Source organism: Balaenoptera physalus, assembly GCF_965194825.1.
Source record: "Balaenoptera physalus genome assembly, chromosome: 12".
Lineage (NCBI taxonomy): Eukaryota > Metazoa > Chordata > Mammalia > Artiodactyla > Balaenopteridae > Balaenoptera > Balaenoptera physalus.
The window spans coordinates 73,301,811-73,322,955 of record NC_138897.1 but is presented as its reverse complement, the minus strand read 5'-3'; the positions used below and the strand labels follow the sequence as shown (position 1 = coordinate 73,322,955).

Sequence of the window (21,145 nt, the reverse complement as noted above, 5' to 3'; positions counted from 1 at the left end):
TGTGTGCCGGCTTCTATTTCCTTTCTTGCCCGATACCTTCCTAATCCAGGGTTTCCCCTCAAGCCCTGGATTAGTAGGTACAAGGATGAACTTACTTTTCTTATCTCAATGGCTGTATGTCTACTTTAGTATGTATTAAGGTAAAATAAATAGAAAAAGCACCTCAGCCTCTGATTTCGTGAGTATTATCCAATCAGAATTGTTGTAAAGGAAAATAGTAACTCTTTTAAGGTAGAACAAGGATGTGGCCAAAATCAAGAAGGACGGACACAGGCGTGTCTGAGATTGAGAACCCTTTCCTGACACGATTCCCCTCTCTCACTGTATGTGTCACAGCCGGGCTCTTGTCCCTGGGCTGTCAAGGGCTCTTACCAAGACCATTTTGCAGATTAAGAAACGGAGCCTTGGGAGACATGAAACAGCTTCTCTCCTCTTTTCTGGGATGGTGGTGGCAGTATCATAAGGTCAGGAAAAATTGTGAATGACGTTGATATAGGCAAAAAACGAAATAAAAGATGGCTGGATGTTCTGCCTTGCACAGCCCTAGGGGTTATTGTGCCTTTCACTGTTGTTGAGCTATTTTATAACTCTAAGTTAAAAAAAAAAAAAACTGATAGTAATACAAATGACTCATGCCATAGAAATGCAAATGCATTTTGTCCAGCGGAATGCAATTGATTATTGCCCTAAAGTTATCGATCAATTGTGCATCTCCTTGTAAATTAATCCCAGCCTTTCTGATTGACTGTATATGTGTGTGTTGTTTGAAATCTCCTTTGAACCAGTTGTGCCATCTTTCTGGTTCCCTCATTAATGAGTTAACTACACTCTTTGACACATGTTCATTTTGTAATTGCACGAGAGTCGTGATTCTAGCTTTACTTTAAAATCATCCTTTAACCATATCCACCCAATAAAACCCTCCTCCTTGGTGTTTCAGGAAAGGTCTAATCAAATAGGCAATGTGAGGTGGGGTGGAGGCAATGTGTCTGGACAATATTTTGAATCTAAATTGCTGGGTGTATGTGTGTGTTTCTGTTTCGGTGGGCAGTGCATCGTTTCTGTCTTCCCATCTTATTCCAGCTGGTCACCAGCTCCGGTGTCATCATTTGGGGGTGGGCAAAGCCAATGCAGAAAACTGAACAGGATCCATGGTTTCCTGGTGTTTCATATCCAAGACCCTGGCTGTGGCAACACCCCGGGGGTATGGTGGGGACTGGGCATTCAGAATATCTGTCCAAGGTTATGTTTTCCTTCAGCCCAATGGGATGGGGGCTGGAAATAGAAATTAAGTTGATTTATGGAAAATAAACAGCTGTGACATCTCACACACTCCTGAGCTGGTAGGCAGGACTCAGACCTGACATAAAGATGGCCAGGGTAGCCTGAATTTGCTGACGGCTCTATACGCAGTGTTTCCTTTAAGCCTCACCCTGCCACAAGGTGGGGCATACGGTTAGCTCCGTGTTTGTGATAGAAATAGGGATCAGAGAGAGTAGCTGATTCCCCAAAACCACATGGCAAGTCAAAGATGCCAGCCTGAGCCTGGAACCTTTGCACAGAATCACAACCATTAGCAGCCTTAGCATCCCCAGGGGCATTTGCTGAAATGCAGATGCCAGGGCCCTCGGCACTGAGATTCGCACTCAGTGGGTCTTAAGGAAGGTTCCAGGACTCTGCATTTAATCAACAACCAGGTTACTGCAGATGCATAACCAGACATGGAGACATTGGGTTAATTCCAGTGCACGAAGGAAAACAAAAGTGTGAGATTAGAAGGTGTGTCAGAATCACATTGTGAACATTGAGAGGGAAAAGAAACTTCCAGCTGGGTCCTGGAGGGACCAGGAGACAAGCCAATGTCATCAGAAACACCCAATAGTCAGGCCTGGGACAGTCTGGGATAAGGCAAGAAAGTCATCGATTCTCCAAGCTGGAAGGACTCCTAGAACCTTCCTATTTTACAGATGGGGAAACTGAGGCCCAGGGAGCAAAAGGGACTTGCTTAAGGCTCCACAGCTGGTAACAGGCAGGGCAAAGGCTGGAACTCAGGAAACTTTGGCTCAGTCGGTCTTAGTCTCAGCACTTAAGTCTATGAATACCCTGGCTCCCTCTTGCCTCACAGGTGTGCGATCCACACTGCTCCCAGAGCCCACAGTGGGCATGAGCTCCATTCACCCAGAATGGCAACCTGTACACACTGCCCCCCTTAAAGGCCACCTCCCTTCCTCGTCTCACTTCCTCTCTTCCCTAAGGGTGCTTCCTGAGATCACCTCCCAAATAAACTCCTTGCACAGATTCCTTGTCTCAGGGTCGGCTCCTGGAGACCCCCACTTGTGATAGAGCCCACTATCAACTGATCAAACCACATCCATATGACCTGCAAGGTCCAGATTCAATCTTTAAAATATCTCCTTACCCTGTCTAGAGTGTAGAATTCATCTTCTTAAAATATAGAGTGGATTATGACACTCTTGTGCCTCCAATTCTCTCTCTCTCGCAAGGACAAGCAAACTTTCTGCAAAGGGCTAGCTATTAAATATTTTTGGCTTCGTGGGCCAGATGGTCTCCCTTACAGCTACTCAGCTCTGCAGGTGGAGTGTGAAGTCAGCTGTAAGCAATATGTGAGTGGCTGTTTTACAATAAAACTTTATTTACAAACACAGATGGCCATCCTGAGGTCCAGACTGTGCTGAGCGACAGGACCGGGCCTCTTGTTGTATCATTCATGGTCTTTCACACTCTTCCCCCGCCCACCTCTCAGCCGCAGGTTTAAATATTTGTTGGCTATCCACTGGGTGCATTCATAACCCAATATAGGCTCTGAGTATGAGAACTTTCAGAATTTCTCCTTCTGGGGAAAACTACCAGTTACTCCACAAAACAATCAGATAGTTTGGTTAAACAAAAGTTTTTTTCCCCAAGATTGAACTACGGTGCTTGGTGGAGATCCACTGTCTCTCTTGGTCTCATACCCTCATCTGCACTAGCCACAGAACCCCTCTCTCCTGTGGGAAACCTATGCCCAGTGGTCCTGATGTGGCTGGCCCCACTCCCAGCCACAGGAGCCACACCTGACCCAGAGCTGGCCAATCAGAGCTAGCTTTTCCCCAGGTCATGTGATGCTTCAGGGAGAAACCCACGACCCAATCTGGACCAATGAGAATCTTCCCTAGTTTTTGTTCTCCTGATGGGCTTCTAGGCAAGGGGCATCTGAGTCCAGAGAGGCTGATGGCCATCCCAGCCACCACTTGAGGCCTATTTGAAGAATGAAGTCAAGAGATGGAGAGAGAGGGGAAACCCTCATGGACTCAGGCAGCGACAAAGCACCTACTACATGCCAGGCTCTGAGCTAACTTCTGGTGACCTCAGGATGAGTCAAACCTGGTGGTCCCTGCTTTCAAATGGCTCAAAGATTGGAGAGAGAAGGAGACAGGTCAACCCATAATTACATTTCCCTGTGAAAAGCTCTCTGACATGGAGAAAGGTCTAAGGGAGGGGCACTAAAACCCTGGGCTGGCCAGGATGCTTCTTGGGTAGGCAGGCCCAACCTTCTGGGAGTTGTGTTGGTAGGCACTGCAAGCCCATGTTGCCTGAGCTGCCTTTGGAAGTGCTCTCCCAGCTGCAGCTTCGAAGTTGGGGCCAGTTTCCTGCGCCCCCCACTGTCCACCTGCGGCTCTGCCCGTCCTCTCTCTGGCTCCCCCTCCCTCTCTGAACCTGGCTTTTGCCAGGAATCCAATAGTTGCCACTGAGCTGTGACCCTCAGAGACTCCTCCCTAGGCTGGGAAAGCTCCCTGGTGTTGCCAGGAAAAAAGACCCGGGTGGGGTGCCTGAGTGCAGGACGGAGGTTATGGGGGGAACAGATGCTTCAGCCTACGAGACAGGAGAACAATTAAGATGACTTTGGCTCTGATTCCTGGAAGGAGAGGCTGCCCACTTACCAGGAGACATGCAGAGGGAAGAGAGGGCTCAGAGTCTCTTCCAAACTTGGTCATCTTGCTTTGAAAGCAACTGGGTTTGCTCAGCCTTGGATTGACGGAGGAGAAACTGGGGGAAGGGATGTGGGCTTCTTGGTTGCAGAGAGGGTGGGGCATTTGGGGCTAGCTTTTTTTTTTTTGGCCTCAGCATGCGGGATCTTAGTTCCCCGACCAGGGATCAAACCCGTGCCCCCTGCAGTGGAAGCGCAGAGTCTTAACCACTGGACCGGATGGCCAGGGAAGTCCTTAGGCTAGCTCTTAAGCAGAGTTGGGGAGAAACCAGGGAACAACTGAGAACGCAGCCTCTTCAATATAACCCCCTTGAACAGAGATTTGCCAGGTAGCTGCTGGTGCAGAGTTGGAAGACTTGAATTCCAGTCCTGCTCTGTGACTCACCCTGGCTGCCTTTGGGTCCCCCACTCCAACCCCCAAATCACACACTGCCCTTGTCAGTCATCATTGGTCTTAGACATTTGTCATTATCATGGCTCGGCTGGCTCATCGTGTGTCTCCCTCCTTGGCTCTGAGCTTTGTGAGGGACCCCAGAGCCCAGCATTCAATAGTTTCTAAATGGATGAATAAATGATCACAGGGGACACTCTGTCGAGTTGTAGGTACATCACTCTATTTCTCTTGGTCTCATTCTTCACATCTGTCACTTGGGAACGATGATCCCTTTGGTTGTTTGGGCATGCCCAGTGCCTAGCTGGGCTTCAGTGTGTGATGGCAATCAAGTAGTACAAATGTCTCTGTGGACACCAGCACTGCAGAAGAGGGCACACATTTTTTGTCTTTGAAATCAAAAGGAATTTGGACACCTTGAAGTAGGTTCTCACTGTAGCTCTCATCTTCCCTTTGTTTCTCTACATGTACTGAACCCCTACTCACCATGGGCACTTTCCAAACAAACAGCCCCAGGTCAGGTGCCCAGGATGCCATGTAGGACAGAATTTAGCATGCATGCCATTTATTAGCAAGACTCTTTGGATAGCACTTGTGTTGGGGAGGGAAGAGGGAAAGCGGATGGAGGAAGGAGTTGAACCTTGATGCAGGTAGGACAATAGCCTGGGTCAGCCCCACAGGCAGCCCTGGAGCTAGGCTGGCCCTTTGGAGTCGTGCAGGCCTATACACCCTGCAGTGATCGGTCCTTGGATGTGACCTTGGGGAGGTGGGTCTCTGGAGCTGGGTTGTCCCTGGCTGACAGCTGCAGCTGTTTGTTGACAACGGTACCCCAGCCACTGGGGATCTGGGGATCCTTGAAAGGGGATCTGGGCGGTTCCCCATGGTGTCCACTGCACAACTGTCCCCAGAGGTAGGTACCGTTATCTCCACTTATGGATGATGACACTGAGCTCATGTGGATGAACCATCTCGCCCAAGGACGCACAGACAGGAAGTGCCTGCCTCCAGAACCGCCCATCTCTCTCACCGCTGCCCCGGTGGTGCTCAGACCTGCGCCAAGCAGCCAAAAGCACAAACCCCACACCCAAGTCACTTCCCGTCAGCTGGCAGGCCTGTCATCCAGCACCTCTCGGTTTTGCCTGAAGCCCGCGAGGCGAGGTGGCTTCCCAGCCCGAACCCATCCATCCGTTTGTGTTTATTCTGTGCGCAGCCAACAGCTGCCGGGAGCCGGGGCTGCCAACACACTGCGCCTTCAACATGCATCTCTCCACCCATTTCAGAGAGTCCTCCTCTGCTAGCTTTTCTGGGAAGCCTAGCTTCCCACCCCCCTTTCTCCTTGCCAGTAATGTGGCTGGATTTCAGAGGAGCCCCAGGATGGGGGGGATCTGGAAAAAACAACATTCAGGATGTGGTAGGGGGCGGGGTGAGGAATGGCTGCAAAGATCCTTTGGATTCTAGCCCAGTTTCATTTTGATTTTTTTTTCCTTTCTTTTTACCAACGCATAGCTGTATAACATTGCAGGATACGGGCAGTGAAATGTCTGGGTTTACTGGTGTGGGTTTGGAACATGGATTTTTGAGTAATGCAGCCTGGGGTTCTGATCTGTGTTTTGCAGTGTGACCCTGACCAGGCGTCTGCGCTTCTCTGAGCTCCTGATTCTTCATTTGTGAAGTGGGTTAATGATCTCAACACTCGGGTCCATTTGGAGGACTGAATATGAGACTGTTAGGGGAACTACAGCAGTGGGCCTAATAATTACATCATAAATGAGACCTAGTATCAGTATTACTCCACTGTACTTTCTCCTATAGGTTGTCAATGGACCTGTCCTCCACTATTCCCAATACTCAAGTTGCGATGGTGCTTTGCAGCTTACCTCATGGCACTTCCATCAGCCTCGAAGATGCTAGGCGTTTTCTCCAAGCCACAAAGCAGATCTCTCCTTGCCCCTTCCAACCACCCCAAACTGACCAATTCTACCCATCCTTCAGCTCTTTGCTCACACCTCGACTTCCCCGAGGACAACGGTTCGCAAACTCATTCTGTAAAGAGCCAAACAGTAAATATTTTAGGCCTTGTGGGACCCATGGTCTCTGTTGCCACAGCTCAACTCTGCCATCATAGCTCAAAAGTGGCCGTAGGCAATCCATAGACAAGTGGGCACGGCAGGCTTTCAATACAGCTTTATCTATGGACACTGGCAGTTGAATTTCCTATAGTTTTCATGTGGCATGAAATATTATTTTGACTTTTAAAACAATCATTTAAAAATGTAAAAACCATTCTTAGCTTGGGAACTGTACAAAAGGAGGCAATGGGCCGGATTTGACCTGTGGGCCATAGTTTGCTGATCCCCGCAGGCTACATTAAGGGCCCTTCATCGAGGCTTCCACAGTGTCCCTGAGTTACCCCATCACAGCACCGAGCAGGGGTCGTTGAATTTACCTGTTAACTCCTCAGCAGACTATGAAACACAAGGGAGGCACCAGATCTCAATCACTGCTTAAACCCTCAGCACCCAGCACACAGTAGGTGCTCAATAACTGTATGTCACACAAGCCCATGAGGATAAACAAACGCTTTCAACATCTCCATATGGCACGTTTTATAAGCCCCACTTCACAGATGGGGAAACTGAGCCTCAGAGAGGGAAAGGGATGATCTCAATGTCACACAGCTGCAAAAAATGACTCACCTGGGACTCCAACCTCCGAAGAGAGAATGAGAGAGACAGTTAGCCTTAGCTGAGCAATTACTATGTGCCCGACACAGTGCCAGGGGCTGTGCATGCATTACATCGCCCCCAGGTTACTGTGCACCCACTGTGTGCCGGGACTTACTGACACTGCTGGATTCCGCACAGCCAGAGCTCTAGACGGTGACCTCACGCGGCAGGAACCGTACCTGTCTTGCTCCCTGCTGGGTCCCCAGGGCCTAGAGCAGCACTTGGCACAGAGTAGGGGTTCAAAGGTCATTCGTGGCACAATGAGTGTCCACCCCAAGCCAGGCCGGGCACCGCGTCCTTCAATTTCCATATGTAAGTCCACCATCTTCTGTCACCATCTCCCAGGAGTGCAACCTGCAAATCAGCTGAAAAGAGAAATTGATTAAATTTTAAAAAAAAGAAAGAAAGAAAGAAAAACAAAAACAAAAAAGCAGTGACAGCCGCGCCAGCCGCAGCAGCATCTGCTGAGTCAGATAGGTTATCCATCCGCAATAATCCATGGCTCCTAATGGAGCGATTTCCCTCCTCCAAATACATAAATTAATAAAGGCGTGCAGACGAAAGGACAGCCAAGGCAAAGAGGCCTCCGGCTGGGAAAAGTCGCCTCCCCGAGACCGATGCCCACATCTGCTGCCGAGGCGGGAGAGACGGGCGCCAGACCCCAGCCTCCGCCAAGTGCGCTGCCGCCCGCGAGGCCCCTACTCCGGAGCGGGTCCAGCGTGCACGCCAGCTGTCCAAGGCAGGCCCTGGCTCCCAGGGGCCCCCGACGGTGTGTTTGATTCTCAACCCAAATCGTGCCCCAGCGGCCGCTCCGTTAAGCAGGCCCAAGTGGCAGGAGGCCTCCGTGGGAGAACTGGGGGCCTTTATCGCTCGCGTTGGCTTGTTGGCGGAGCCCCTTGGCCGCACTTCACAGGCGCCCCGTGGAGCCCCCTCGGCGGAACCTTCGCGAATCCCACTTGTTGACGGCGGCCTTGTAGCAGGATTTAATGGTGGAATAATATTTACACAGCAAACTCCTCTGGAGGTGTCCTAAACATCGTAAAAGGGATTTTCGGAGCTTAATGAGCGTTAGTGAAGTCAAGACAGGATAATGTGGCAACTGGTGACTCTAATCTGATCTGGCACCTTCTATGCAGTAAGACTTAGTGGGCGGGACCATTTGGAGAGCTGGCGAAAGTCGCTTTTCCCCTCTGCTTCCCCTCCTCTCCCCCTGAAATCTGTAATACAGTTAGCAGCACGTGGCCTGCGGTGGCCGCATCTCAGCTGCTGTAGGTGCCAGCAAAGCCCAGGCTTAGGCCCATGGGTCCATCAAGGGACTTTTTAACAGGTGAGTGTTAGGGAAGGAGTGGGCAGTGGGGGAGATAGACCTCATCACATTTTCTTTCTTTTATCTGAAGGCAGCACAAAACTTCTAAGCATTAAAAAAAACAAAACAAAAAATCCTTGGATTTTAAAATGTCGATAACAGATTCAGTTTCGTGCCTGTGGGTCAGAAAGGCCGCAGCCACAATCCATTCCTACATCTGAACCAGCAGAACTGCTCCTGGGAAGGTGAGCAAGGCATCAGATACACAGGCTCTAGAGTTGTCGCTTCAAATCCCGGCTCTGCCATCTCTTGGCTGAGTCACTTCCCTCTCCAAACCTCAGTTCTGTCATCTGTAAAATGGGAATGATGGGCCGTACCTATCATGGGGCAAGAATGTGAGTCAAATACATAGAAAGCCTAGCACTGGAGCTTACATGGAGTAAAGAGGTCATAAAGACGAGTTTAAAAGTCTTTTCTGACCTCAGTTTTCTCATCTGTAAAATGGGACTGCTGTTACCTCTAAGAATCAAATGAGATAAACTGGCACAGTCTAGCTTGGATTCAGATCTAAGAGTCCAGTTCCCAAAGCCAATTCCTGTTACGTCCTTTGCCTTCAGTTCACTGTGACTGACTAGCATCCGAGAGGCTGCCATAGGGAACAAAGTCCCCCAGAACTGAGAATTCATTCCTTCACTTCCCCATAACCACAGTCAGATCCTGAGCTCTGCATCTTGTTGATACAGGAAGGGAATCTGTGCAGAAGCAACGGCAGACTGTGTTGTCTAGGACTTGAGAACCAGGGAGATCCTTCAGAGGTCTCTAGGTGGGTTGCTCTGGTTACTGGGAGTTAAGCAGTTGCTTGGTGTTGTGAATTTGGGGGTCCCAGCTAAAGGCAGTAGACAGCTCTGACCAGTGCAGTTCTGCATTGGAGGGGGCCTTGTGAGCTCCAGGCTGACCCCTTGGACCCACTGGGGAGTCCTCTAGGCCTATCCTGTGGTGACTAAGCCTGGTTTTGAATCTTCCCCTCATTAGCTGTGTTCCTTTGGGAAATCGACTTACCTTCTCTGACCTTCAGTCTCCTCATCCACAAGAAGGGAAAAGGAAAGTTCTCATCTCATAGGGTTCCTGTGAGGTTTGAATGGGAAGGTGTGTATAGAGATCCTGGCATAAAGTATTCTTCACATCAAGGACTCATGACCCCCACTATCCTCAAACCTATGAGCTTAGAGCCTGAGATTTATAAGAAAGAGCCAGATGTTCATTTACTACTCTCAATTTAGAAAATCCCAGAGAAGGCCTCTGATTGGCCTCTCCCTGTCATGCAACTATCCTTTAGCTTACAGGCAGACCTCAAGAGATATTGCAGGTTCAGTTCCAGACCACCGTAATAAAAGCTACTATCGCAATAAAGTAAGTCACATATATTTTTTTGGTTTCCCAGTGCATATAAAAGTTACGTTTACACTATACTGTAGTCTGTTAAGGGTGCAATAGCATTGTGTCTAAAAAACAATGTATATACCTTAATTTAAAAATACTTTATTGCTAAGAAATGCTGATTATCATCTGACAACACAGGAACAGCCACAAACCTTCAATCTGAAAAAAACGGAGTATCTGTGAAGTTCAATAAAGTGAAGCACAATAAATAGAGATATGCCTGTAATTGCTGCATCCAAAGGGCTGGCTGTGGTTACATTATAAGGGTTTTTATCTTAAGATAGGAAGAGTGGGTGCATTTTCTGGAAGGAGAGAAATAATAGTCACTGAAGACCATTTCAGTGGCTCTGTGACCACGGTTAAATTTCTAAACATTTCTGAGTTTGGTTTGAGGTCTGTAAAATGGTTGAAAAGATGTCTACTTTCTGTTGAGTTGTTTTGAAGATGAAGCAGAAGAAACCACGTGGCACAATGCCTGGCACATGGTCCAGCTCAATAAGTGTTTGCTGAATCCGTATCAAGCCTGTCTTGATTGTTGGTACTATTAGTCCCAAGGCATCTTTAATGATTAGTAATCATATAAGAATAAGGAATAATTTACTCAGTCATCAGTTATCCTTTTCCAGGTGTTCAGAGACAGAAAAATGCAAGTAGGAGATGAGTTTATATGTACGCTTTAAATTTCTAAGATTAATTTATTTTTCATATCATTGGTCTAAAAAAATCAAATGGGAGTGGTGAAGCTGATGGATTTTGTATTAAACTTAGATGGGTCCACCTTTTTCACTAACATTTTACTATAAAAAGTTTCAAAGACAGAAAAGTTGAAAGAAGTTTATAGCAAACTTTTTATGAAAGTTTATTAAAAGTCTGGAACTTTATATAAAGTTTATATCCTCCACCTAGATCCCACCATTAGCATTTATATACTCACTTTATCGTGTCTATCCATCTATCTAACCCTCTATCCATCCATTAATTCATCTTATTTTTTATGCATTTCAAGAAAACATTTCAGCAATGCAATATCAATATGTGTTTACAGTTTTTATGTAAAAAAGTATATGAATGTATTGAAATGCATAAATCGTAAGTGGGGCTGACACTGAATTTTGTCAAATGCAAAAAACTGTGTGACCCAAACCTCTCACCCCTCCCCAGAAAGTTCCCACAGCCCCTTCCCAGTCAATCCTTGCCCTAACCCCCAGAGGCAAGCATTGTTCTTATTATTTCCCACCATCTATTAGTTTTGTTTTTTCTAGAACTTTATATAAGTGCATACAATTTGTACTCTTTTCTGTCTGGTTCTTTCATTGAACATGAAGTTTTGGAGACTGACTCATACCATTATATATATCAGTAGTTTGTTCTTTTTACTCTTGTGTAGGACTCCACCATGTGAACATACCACAATTCATCTGTTCATTCTCCTGTTGATGGTCATTGGGCCATATCTAGTTTTGCTTTAAATAAAACTCCTATGAACATTCTTATACAAATCTTTTTGTGAACTTGTTTCATTTCTCTTTGTAAATATTGAGTTGAATTTCTGGGTTATAAGGTAGGGGGTATGCTGAGTTTTATAAGAAACTTTATAAGCTTTTTCCTAAAGTGGTTATACCATTTTACAGTCCCACCAGCAATGTATAAGAGTTCCAGTTGCTCTACAACCTCATCAACATTTGTTGTTGTCAGTATTTTTAATCTTAGCCAACTTGTGAGTGTGCAGTAGTATCTCACTGTGTGTACAGGCCATTTTTTTTTTCTTAACCAGAGCCAAGTTCTCATCCATTTCATAAAATGCCTTAAGTGGAAGGACCCTTATTTTACAGATAGGAAAACTGAGGTCTAGAGGGGAAAGAGATTGGGCCAGTATTTCCCAGTTGTGTTAAAGGTAAAGCTAGACTAATAATTCAGGCTTCTGACAACTGATCCGGGGCTCACAATAAGAATATGTCATTAAGTTGAGCACCTACTATGTGCCAGGCACTGTAGCAGACTCCCTCCTATTTACTATTTAAATTATTTCATTCAGTCATTCATCTAGTCATTCAACAGACACTCACTAAGCTGTTCCCTGGGCTCTTCAGGTGCAGAAACAAACAATGGAACCATTCTGGCCTCCTCCAAGGAGCTTACATTTGAGTACACGAGAATCTTTAATCCTTAATCAAAGCAGTATTTTTCCCACTTTAGACACAGTAAGACCTACATGCATTAACGCATCAAACGTGCTTTCTTCAGTGTAAAGGGAGCTGCTGCAAGTACTTTGGGAATCTTGATTACTAGAGCAAAGAGGGTCCTAACTCCAGAAAATATGTATTTTTACTCCTGTCCATTGTGTTTCCAAACTTGGGCCATTGCACACTACCTTTTCTCCTGGAAGGGTTCTGCTGAGTGTCCCCTGAGGAAAGTTAGATGTCCAAGAGCCCAGTTCTCCATCTGATGGGAAGAAAATCCTCACAGAGAGAGTGGGATCTTTTCTCAACCTTACTTACTCACAGAAGGCATCTGGGGTCCAGTGAAACCTGTTTGTTTTTTTCCTAAAGTCAACTGGGAGTGGATTTTTAGTCTAAGGAAGAGCACCATACAATTTTAAAAGGAGAAGAGACCTTAGATATTGTGGCATCTAGGCCTGGCCCTGCCACTCGCCCCCTCACTACTTACTCAGCCCGTCTCTGAGTAACAACTCTGAGTCCTTATATAAACTCATTCTTGGTCCAGAGCTTTGTTCAAGCTTTTTCTCTGCTAAGAGCATTCTGTCCCCTCCCCACCCTACCATCCCCTTTTGCCTGAAAAATTCCTATATGTTCCTCAGATCGCAGCTTAAATGACACCTCCTTCAGGCAGCCTTCTTTGATTACCACCCCCCCAAGCTGGGTCAGGTGGCTTTCTTGGGTTCCCACTGCTCCTTCTGCTTCCCCTAACAGCACTAATCACTGCACTGTACAAAAGTCTGTTCACTTCTCTCTCCCCAAGGAGAGTAAGCACTGTGCCTGATTTCTTTACCATGAATTCTCAGTGCAAACACAGGGCCTGGCACATAGTAGGTGGTCAAAAACTGTTGATTGAATTATGACTGAACCCAGTGGCTTCCACACCCTCTCAGTCTCCTCTCAGATCCAGCTTCTTTGCACACAAAAGTCAACCTAACAGCGGCTGATGCATCCTGGCAGGTATCCGGTTCCCTTCTCATGACCGTCCCCCTCCTGACTCATTTCCCTGTTAAGCAAGTAAGACCCCAGAGGGCCCTGATCAACACTGTCAACTTCCTGAGGCTGCACCATTTTAAGAAAAGTGATGGGGGAGCTTGTTTCTGGAGCCTCCTGCCGTGAGCCCCATAAGATAGAAAGACAGGGATAATACAGTACATGCCAGCAGCTTCTACCGCAATGTCATAGCAAGGATCCCAGGTGAAATGCACAGGAGATGTAATTACAGGTGAGGAGGGTTATGAGCAGATAGGAGCCACAAGCCACTTCCCCTCCCCCTCGCTCCCTACCCCAGCTGCCCTCCAGGTCCTCGGCAAGCTGGTCAGGTACCTGGTTCTGTAATGAGTTTAAGGGTAAAAGATGGATGGAGCTCAGTTGCTGGAGAAACTATGGCCCACATTCTCTATTAGGGAGAGCACATTTCAACTGGGCCACGTTCTCCAGAGAACATTTTCTGGTGGGAAAGCCCTTCTGCTTCTACTTGCTCATTACAGTCCCTCTGTGACTTCGTAAACTGTACAAATGAGGAAAATGAGGTTTGAGACCCAGAGTAGGTGTCCCTGAAGTCAAAAACAGCATACCAGTTTAGGTTCTATGCAGGAAACAAGATCCAGTCTAGGTATTTTAAGCAGGATGGGATTTAATACAGGGATTTAAGTGCAGACAGAACTACTGGAAGGAGCAAGTTCTAGGTTAAGCCTCTTGGAATAACTCCCAGAAAATACAGAACAGAGGCACCTGGACAGCCACTGCTGGAATTATGCTGGAAGCAAGAAGCTGCGGCACGTCCAACACCACTGCCTCTAGAGACCCAGGATGAGGGACCAAGACACACGGTCTCTGCTGCAGGAGAGTCTTGCATTTGCGTGACTAGACTTTCCAACAGCTGTGGCCTTGAGCCACCAGAGTGTGGCTTCACATCAGCTTCCCAAATGTCACATCAGTGCCTCTCGTTGGTAGGGATGAATCTGCATCCAGAATTCTAGCTGCAAGGGAGTCTAGAAAGATCAGTGTTGCCTTTCCTTCCTCTCCAAGCTGCAGGAGGTAGCATGGAAATTCAGGGAAGCTGCCCAGAGGACCTGACACATAGACAGGAAACCTGGAACTAAATCCCAGCTCTGCCACCTTCTGTGTGTCCATTATTGTCACTATGACATGGTAATATGGACAGCCACCTTATAGGGGTTCTGAGAGGGCTAAATAAGATGATGTGTGTACAACTCTCAGTGCAGAGCCTGGAATATCTTAAGTTCTCAACAAAGGGTAGGCAGTGAGACTTTTATCATTACTGTTTTAGAAAAGAATAGTCCTTCCCCCACCAAAAAAAAAAAAAATCAGGTTACACAACCACAGATAATAATTTCATACTACTTCTGGGAGCAAGAAATCCATGGAGAAATATAATTTGGATGCAGAATTCTTGACTTTCCAGGTCTTTTTTTGGTTTGTTCTTTTACCTTTTTGAGAAAATTGGAAAAGCATACTTTTTGGGGGAAAGCCTATTACATGGTTAATCGCCCTCTGTAGGTCAGCTCAGGGAGGGGAACAAAACATCTGGGGAAGAAAGAGGTTCTCAGTACTAGTTTTCCCAGAAACAGATGAAGGCCCCACTTTGTTTGTGACCACAGACAAGGCAAGGGAGAGGGCAGAACATCTTCATCTCCAGCCTGTGTTTTGGGAGAATGAAGAAGCGTAAGTTTGTCCCTAGGGCGGGGGTTGGGTCAGCAGAAAGAGGAGAGAAATGAGTCAGGCAACCCTGTGGGCCCCGCCCAACACTGATTCCTCTGAGCCGCATCGTGACCCTGGGCAAGTCATGTTCCCTCTTGGATCCTTCACTTTCTCATCTGCAAAATGGGGGCCATCACTTTGACCTGCTGGATTGCTATGACGACAAGAAGGCAGGTCAGACATTCGATGTTCTGTTCCCCGGTCGGTCACTACCCACGGGCCACATCTTCCTGCCAAAGATCAGCAGGATTTGTGAGCTCAGGCCAAGGGAGAGGGTGTGGGGGTAGCCATCCTGGTGGAAAGAAGTCTGCTCTGGGCGTCTCTGCCTCACTGAAGCTGGACCCTATGCCTGCAGCAGCCAAAGCATCTTTTCTAAAGAAGCCAACATTTCTTTCTCCCATCAGTGGTGGTGGAGGGAGAAGAACAGAAACTCTCACCAGGCAGGAAGGGCAGCAAGACACACTTTCCTTACGTGGTTTCACAGGGTTAGGTATTAAAATACTTGCTTGCAGGTAACCAGCACCATCAGAGAGTGAAGCCAATATAGGGAAGAGAAAAGCCACACACGGAAGTGGCTGGGTCTGAATCAGAAGATGCCTCCCCCAGCCCTGTCACTCCAGACGCAAGCTGCCAGCTCCCAAGATGAAGGTCCCCACCCTGCTTCAGTGGCTGAAGTCATTAAGGAGCATCCGGGGCCCGTCTTTGGCAGGAATGATAGCTGGACACCAATTTGGACGCCTGAGGATGGTGGCCCGAGAGGACCAACAGGACACAGTGGGGAGGCCTGATCAGCCCACCTGGCAGCTGGACCCAGACCTGGCTGTCTGTACCCAGACCTGGCTGTCTGTACCACATTGCTCACCGTCTGGCAAATCGACAGATTTTCACAAACCAGATTCCTTTTCACATGCCTGGGCCCTTCCTGTCCAACTGTTCCAGCATCTGTTTCTCTTAAAATGTATTTATTACACCGAGAAGAATAATAATGGGGCCGGGTCTGAGGCCTCGGAGGCTGTGGCAGTGGCTTCCTCCCAGGGCCTCCTTTGGAAGCGATTATATTGGGAGAAATGGTGCAGTGCTCAACCTGGCGACAGCCTGCCTTGGTCACTGGAGTCTGGAGTCACTGGACATTGGCCCAGAGTATGAGGCTGAAGGGGAAAGGCCACGATGGTAGTTGGCGGCTTGGACCGGAGTCTATTTGTGAGTAGTGTGGCCTCAGGCAACTTCCTGAACTTCTCAGAGCCTCAGTATCTTCTTCTGTGAAATGGGGGTAGAGCGACAAGATCTCCAAGGTGATTTATTTCTTGTTTTGCCTCTGAGTGCTTCAAAAAGCTCCTGCTTATAGAACTCAGTCTTACTTGGACACCTGAGAATATGCATTTCTTCGTGTATTCATTCATTCATCCATTCATTTGTTCATCAGATTGTTCAACGAACAAGCTATCCTCAAGACACTGGTGATATGATGGTGCTTAAAAAAAATTACCAAAGCCTGTTTCTTAGCACTCAGGTAATTCAAGTACATTTGCAAATAGTCACGGCAACTAGGATTCCTGGGGCTGTTTACCGTGTGCCAGCCATGGCGCTCAGCACTTTACAAACATCGCAGCAGCCCTGTAAGGTTTATCTCTGTCTCTCTGGGGGAGATGGGGGAAACTGAGGCTCAGGAAGGTGGAGCAACTTGTCCAAAGTCACACAGCAAATACACTGACAGCAAGCACATTCGGACAAGGGTTTCACTATAGGCTGACACCTTGGGTTCTCATTTAAATGCCTCGGCAGTTACAGAGGTTTGTCACCGCCCCAATTCTATCTGATTTCTACAGCAGCCCTATGGCGTAGCTGGAGAGGAAAGTGGGTCCCACATTATGACGAGGCCCAGGGGTGGAAAGTGGTTTCTCCAAGGTGACAAAGCAAGTCGATGGCAGCACCACCTGTAAACATAATAAAACAGAAACCAAACAACGAACCGAAGCCTTCTACACTCACCCATTGGTTCTCTTACTTAGTAGATACCAGATATAGTTGGTTCCACGATGCACTTATTTAGATTTTACTATCTTTGAATCAGGATTCATCTTACAATGAATGGTGTGCCATATTCTAATTAGTAGCTTGTTTTTTTTTTTCTTAGCAAGACATCCAATAATGGTGCATATTACAACCAATGGCATAGTTAACGGAATGAAATATGGTGTTTCCTGAGCACCTAGTATGTATAAGAAGTGTGCTGGGCATTCTTCCCCCTTGTCCTCCTCACTGAGGGAAGAGGCCCCAGGCAAGCTGAGATCCTTAGGGGTTCTTGGGAACACAGATTTTAAGTGCCAGTGTTTGGTTCCATTCACCATGTCCCGACCCTCCAACTCTGTCCACAGAATGGGGTCTGCAGACAGATCCCACTTTGAGAGGTGATGGTGGAGGTGGTAATAACCATCTCCAGACTCTCAAGAGCCCTCACTGAGGGGTCTCTGAACCTCAGTCCAGGCGCTGGGCCCTCAGTCTCCACTCAGTCACCTTCCCAAGCCTCCCAGGTCCAGGTAGACTCAGCGGGGTTGCCAGCAATCTCCACCAGGAACACAGAGGTGGCGATCCCAGCACTGCCCCTATGAGCTTTGGGAATAATTGAGGTGGAATGATTTTGCCAGCCCAGCCACCACTGCTGATTCCTGAGAGACAGAGGAGGGAGCAGAGCAGGAGGAGCACGTGACTGCGGTCAAAACACAGGGACGGGCTGGTTTGCTCTGGGCAGGCACCAAGCTGGGAGCAGAGCAGTGGCGCTGGGAACTGATTGCCCCTGGTAGGAAAATAGACGCTCCCCACCCCCTCCCCACTGCCAGGACTTGGGGGAGCCGACATGAAAAATTAAGTCACAGCACCAAGGTATCTAAATATTTGGAGTACATGTGGGTAATTTACCCCTTCCTGGCAGTCTGTCCCTTAGACAAATGGAGTGGGTAGACATCTTGGGAGAGAGGGAAACCCAGGGAGGCACATAGTAGGTGATCCATATATGGACGCATCCTTTGGGAAGGAGGCAGAATCGCAGGGTAGAGACAGGAACTGGAAGGGAACTTAGAGGCCGAGTCCATCATATTCTTCCTTTTATAGATGATAGTGAACCATCATAGTCACACAGCAAGTTCCATCACTGGCAAAGTGGGCATGCAATGTCTCCCTTCTCCTAGTATAGTGTTTTCAAGCCCACAGCATCAGAAAACACACACACACACACAGTGGCTTTCCCATCACAGAAGCATTTCAAGTAAGGGATTGCCAAGTAAAAAATTTCCAAAGATCCTTTATACTTACATTCACCACAGTGTACCATAGAGGAGTAGATCCTCAGAGAAAATAATAGCTGTCATTGACTATAATCAATAAACTCTGGTTTAAATGAAATAACATGTTTCTTTACTGCAGGACTTATCAGAGCATTTAAAATGATGTTGCGCATTCCCAAGCAATAAGTGGGGATATGGATGAAAGGAGGCTCCAAATGGATGGATTTGAGCACCCAGGATATTGTTTTCACTCCATTATGAATTTTCCTAAAATCATTTTTTTTAACATCTTTATTGAAGTATAATTGCCTTACAATGGTGTGTTAGCTTCTGCTTTATAACAAAGTGAATCAGTTATACATATACAATATGTTCCCATTTCTCTTCCCTCTTGCATCTCCCTCCCTCCCACCCTCCCCATCCCATCCCTCTAGGTGGTCACAAAGCACCGAGCTGATCTCCCTGTGCTATGCGGCTGCTTCCCACTAGTTATCTATTTTACATTTGGTAGTGTACATATGTCCATGACACTCTCTTACCCTGTCACATCTCACCCCACCCCCTCCCCATATCCTCAAGTCCATTCTCTAGTAGGTCTGTGTCTTTATTCCCGTCTTGCCACTAGGTTCTTCATGGCCTTTTTTTTTTTTTTTTCCCCTTAGATTCCATATATATGTGTTAGCATACTGTATTTGTTTTTCTCTTTCTGACTTACTTCACTCTGTATGACAGACTCTAACTCCATCCACCTCATTACAAATACCTCCATTTCATTTCTTTTTATGGCTGAGTAATATTCCATTGTATATATGTGCCACATCTTCTTTATCCATTCATCTGTCGATGGACATTTAGATTGCTTCCATGTCCTGGCTATTGTAAATAGAGCTGCAATGAACATTTTGGTACATGACTCTTTTTGACCTATGGTTTTCTCAGGGTATATGCCCAGTAGTGGGATTGCTGGGTCGTATGGTAGTTCTATTTGTAGTTTTTTAAGGAACCTCCATACTGTTCTCCATAGTGGCTGTATCAATTTACATTCCCACCAACAGTGCAAGAGTGTTCCCTTTCCTCCACACCCTCTCCAGCATTTATTGTTTCTAGATTTTTTGATGATGGCCATTCTGACCGGTGTGAGATGATATCTCATTGTAGTTTTGATTTGCATTTCTCTAATGATTAATGATGTTGAGCATTCTTTCATGTGTCTGTAGGCCATCTGTATATCTTCTTTGGAGAAATGTCTATTTAGGTCTTCGGCCCATTTTTGGATTGGGTTGTTCGTTTTTTTGTTATTGAGCTGCATGAGCTGCTTGTAAATCTTGGAGATTAATCCTTTGTCAGTTGCTTCATTTGCAAATATTTTCTCCCACTAAAATCATTTTTAAATTTTGATTTGTAATGCTAGGATGACAAAGAATACAACTAAATAAAAAAACATAGCATTTATTTATCCATCCATTCATCAAGCCAATCACCTATCCATCCATCCATCAATGCAGTCATCCACTAATTAATCAATTAATCCACCCATTCATCCATACATCTGTCCACCCACTCATCTAACTATCTGCCTTTCCAGCCATACTTCTATCCATCCATCCATCCATCCATCCATCCATCCTCCAAGTAGTCACTGATCACCTACTATGTGCAGGTACTGTACTAATACTAGCAGCTTGCTGTGGGAAAGGGGTACAGATATGAAATAGATACACTTCTTGCTAATGAAGGTACTTAGAGTTTGTGAAGAGGAGGCAAGGAGCAAACAGACCCAGCATGTGCTAACCTAACCCACTGTGTGAATTGGCTCAGTTGGTCCTGACACAACCCTGGGAGCTAGGAGTTCTTACTCTCCCCATTTTACAGACCAAGAAACTGAGACTCAGAAGAGAAACAACTCACCAAAGGGCTCTGGCTACTGAAAGGTAGAATCAGGACACAGACCGTTCTTCCCACCCATGCGCTCCCACTCGGCTTATGTTTAAAGAGGGGGCAAGATAGTTTAGTGCACGTTCCGTCTAGTTTCACCGTTTTGTCCACATGTTCAACAAGCAGTTATTGTGTGCCTACTGTGTGTGAGGTGCTCTGAGTGCTGGGGCTACGGCAGTGAGCCTGACTGAGTTTCTGCTCTCAGAAGCTTGGAGGACACGCTTCATAGCGGGTGACACAGGTTATGCTGGGGTGGGGAGACGGGGAGGTGAATCCCCAGCCAGCCCTGCGTCCTCCTTGCCAGCTGCAGCGGCGGCTTGCTGAGGCCTTCTCTCTCTGCCTCGGGGTCTCAGGGCTGATGCTGAGTTCCGGGAACAGCTGCCTGGGAATCAGCCCCACCGGTGAGACCATGCCAAGGCCTCTTTTGAGGGCATGAAGGAACTTTCCAGCATGAGCTAACGCAGCAGTGGCCACATAGAAATGATGAGGCCGCCGTCCTAACACTAAGTCAATTACCTTCTCTTTAATTTGCAGCGGCCGGGACCACATTGGAGCCATGATGTCACCGGCACAAACAGCCCCGTGGCATTCTCCATTTATGAGCTGGTCCAGGCCACCCACGGTGTCATCAGTTGACCCAGCTCAGGTCCCATCCCTGGGTTTCAGGGAGGGGCCCGAGGTCTTCCTTGGGCTGACTCTCCTGCTGTTTAGCTTGGAGACGTGCTGAGGATCAGAGTGTGCCCGGCGAGGCTGCTTTGGGGAGGCTCATCTGGACCCATCTGAACTGCCGCCAGGTGGCTAAGTGGGAGAAACCTGAAGCCAGCCTGCCTGGGTTCACAGCACAGTTTTGCTGCTCCCTAGCTGTGTGACTTGGGCTAGGCACCTCCCTCTCTGAGCCCCTGTTTTCTTGTCTGTAAAATGAGAACAATTATAGTAATAATAACAGTACCTAATTCATAGAATGAGTGCACGTGTTAATAAACGTCTACTTGTAGAAAGTGCTGAGTGCTCTGTCTGGCACACACAGGCATTAAATGCAGACCAGTTAACGTATTATTCCTGTAGCCTGTTTTAGGTGGGTGGGAGACGGATGTTTCTTCAACAGGAAGGCAGCAGAGTGCAATGGTTGGGAGTCCTG

The 21,145-nt window shown here is 47.2% G+C and overlaps 1 long non-coding RNA gene across 5 annotated transcripts in view; it reads right to left on the bottom strand.

Moving 5' to 3' along the window:
* LOC309639323 overlaps positions 1 to 21,145 on the bottom strand; it is a 361,451-nt gene that overhangs the window by 62,631 nt on the left and 277,675 nt on the right. For all 5 annotated transcript variants that reach the window (XR_014251587.1, XR_014251588.1, XR_014251589.1 and 2 more), the window contains exon 7: positions 7,285 to 7,470. This is a non-coding gene — a long non-coding RNA (uncharacterized lncRNA). The remainder of the gene's footprint in view (positions 1 to 7,284; positions 7,471 to 21,145) is intronic.